This window comes from Ascidiella aspersa, chromosome 5, assembly GCF_963924565.1.
Source record: "Ascidiella aspersa chromosome 5, kaAscAspe10.2, whole genome shotgun sequence".
Taxonomy (NCBI): Eukaryota; Metazoa; Chordata; class Ascidiacea; order Phlebobranchia; family Ascidiidae; genus Ascidiella; species Ascidiella aspersa.
In genome coordinates, this window is record NC_139451.1 from 10,182,873 (window position 1) to 10,185,372 (window position 2,500).

General features: G+C 54.7%; 2 non-coding genes across 2 annotated transcripts; both read left to right on the top strand.

Annotated features, from left to right (window-relative positions):
- The first annotated feature begins 279 nt into the window (after window positions 1-279).
- On the top strand, window positions 280-2,090 carry LOC146143086 (small subunit ribosomal RNA). Its single transcript, XR_014500266.1, has one exon. It is a non-coding gene; the product is annotated as a small subunit ribosomal RNA (ribosomal RNA).
- Window positions 2,091-2,337: 247 nt separating this feature from the next.
- Window positions 2,338-2,491, top strand: LOC146143087 (5.8S ribosomal RNA). Its single transcript, XR_014500977.1, has one exon. It is a non-coding gene; the product is annotated as a 5.8S ribosomal RNA (ribosomal RNA).
- Window positions 2,492-2,500: the final 9 nt, after the last annotated feature.

The window sequence follows — 2,500 nt, forward strand, 5'->3', positions numbered from 1 at the left end:
GCCGAGTGTCAGTTTGTCGGGTTCTGAGCGGTCGCTTCGGCGAAGTTGTCTGGCGTGCGTTGCGCTCGCGCCGGTGTTGGCGACGTGGCGGTCGAAAGGCCTGCCGACGAAGTCTTACTCCGGGGGTGCGACGGGCGGTGACGGTTTTCTGAGTTCGGGCAGCCGAGCAAAGAACGAAATTTTAACGGAGAGAAGCCTTCGGGTTTCGCATCGACCGAGCGACGGCGCCGCATCAGCGGCGCCTCCTTCGTCGGCCTTTCGGGGCTACGCTAAAGTAGCTACCTGGTTGATCCTGCCAGTAGTCATATGCTTGTCTCAAAGATTAAGCCATGCAAGTCTAAGTACGAGCTCTCGTACAGTGAAACTGCGAATGGCTCATTAAATCAGTTATGGTTCATTTGATCGTACGTTTTACGTGGTTAACTGTGGAAATGCTAGAGCTAATACATGCGTGAAGCGCCGACCTCGCGGGAGGCGTGCTTTTATCAGACCAAAAACCGACCGGGCTTCGGCCCGCAACCTTTGGTGACTCTGGATAACTTTGCGGATCGCACGGTCTCGCACCGGCGACGGATCATTCAAGTGTCTGCCCTATCAACTTTCGTCGGTACGGTACTGGCCTACCGAGGTTCTTACGGGTAACGGAGAATCAGGGTTCGATTCCGGAGAGGGAGCCTGAGAAACGGCTACCACATCCAAGGAAGGCAGCAGGCGCGCAAATTACCCATTCCCGACGCGGGGAGGTAGTGACGAAAAATAACAATACAGGACTCTAAACGAGGCCCTGTAATTGGAATGAGTACACTTTAAAACCTTTAACGAGTATCCATTGGAGGGCAAGTCTGGTGCCAGCAGCCGCGGTAATTCCAGCTCCAAAAGTGTATATTTAAGTTGTTGCGGTTAAAAAGCTCGTAGTTGGATTTTGGGCGCAGGCGGCCGGTCCGTCGCAAGGCGTGTACTGGCCGTCCTGGCCTCACCTCCGGTTCTCCGCCGGTGCCCTTGACTGAGTGTCGGCGGCGGCCGGAACGTTTACTTTGAAAAAATTAGAGTGTTCAAAGCAGGCGATTCGCCTGAATAATGGTGCATGGAATAATGGAATAGGACCTCGGTTCTATTTTGTTGGTTTTCGGAGCGCGAGGTAATGATTAAGAGGGACAGACGGGGGCATTCGTACTGTGCCGTTAGAGGTGAAATTCTTGGATCGGCGCAAGACGAACGACTGCGAAAGCATTTGCCAAGAATGTTTTCTTTAATCAAGAGCGAAAGTCAGAGGTTCGAAGACGATCAGATACCGTCCTAGTTCTGACTATAAACGATGCCAACTAGCGATCGGGGGGCGTTAGTTTTACGACCTCTCCGGCAGCTTGCGGGAAACCAAAGTCTTTGGGTTCCGGGGGAAGTATGGTTGCAAAGCTGAAACTTAAAGGAATTGACGGAAGGGCACCACCAGGAGTGGAGCCTGCGGCTTAATTTGACTCAACACGGGAAATCTCACCCGGCCCGGACACAGTGAGGATTGACAGATTGAGAGCTCTTTCTTGATTCTGTGGGTGGTGGTGCATGGCCGTTCTTAGTTGGTGGAGCGATTTGTCTGGTTAATTCCGATAACGAACGAGACTCTGGCTTGCTAACTAGTTACGCGACCCAATCGGTCGGCGTCTAACTTCTTAGAGGGACTAGTGGCGTTTAGCCACACGAGATTGAGCAATAACAGGTCTGTGATGCCCTTAGATGTTCGGGGCCGCACGCGCGCTACACTGACCGGATCAGCATGTGCTCGCCTTGGCCGACAGGTCTGGGTAACCCGCTGAACCCCGGTCGTGCTAGGGATAGGGAATTGCAATTATTTCCCTTGAACGAGGAATTCCCAGTAAGCGCGAGTCATTAGCTCGCGTTGATTACGTCCCTGCCCTTTGTACACACCGCCCGTCGCTACTACCGATTGAATGGTTTAGTGAGGTCCTCCGATTGGACCTGGCGCGGCCGGCAACGGTCGAGCCGGCGTCCGAGAAGACGATCTAACTTGATCATTTAGAGGAAGTAAAAGTCGTAACAAGGTTTCCGTAGGTGAACCTGCGGAAGGATCATTAACGGTCTCGCAAACGCTTCGGCGAACGCGAAACTCGGACAAGCGAGAGAAAAAGTCTTTGCTACCCGGCGCCCGACCCGCGAGGAGCGGCGCGCCGGCCGGCGATTCGGTCACCCGGTAATGTTTGCGCGTCGAGTGCCGCGGTGCCGCGCGCTCCGGCTTCAAGCGTCGGCCTGGCCGACCGCTCGGCGCGGTCTATTTTGTCACCCTATAGTGCGAGGCACTGTGCGAGCGAAACAATCGTGGATGGCTCTTGGCGGTGGATCACTCGGCTCGTGAGTCGATGAAGGACGCAGCTAGCTGCGTGAATTAGTGTGAATTGCAGGACACATTGAGCATCGACGTTCTGAACGCAAATTGCGGCCTCGGGTCAATCCCGGGGCCGCGCCCGCCTCAGGGTCGCGTTGCAAA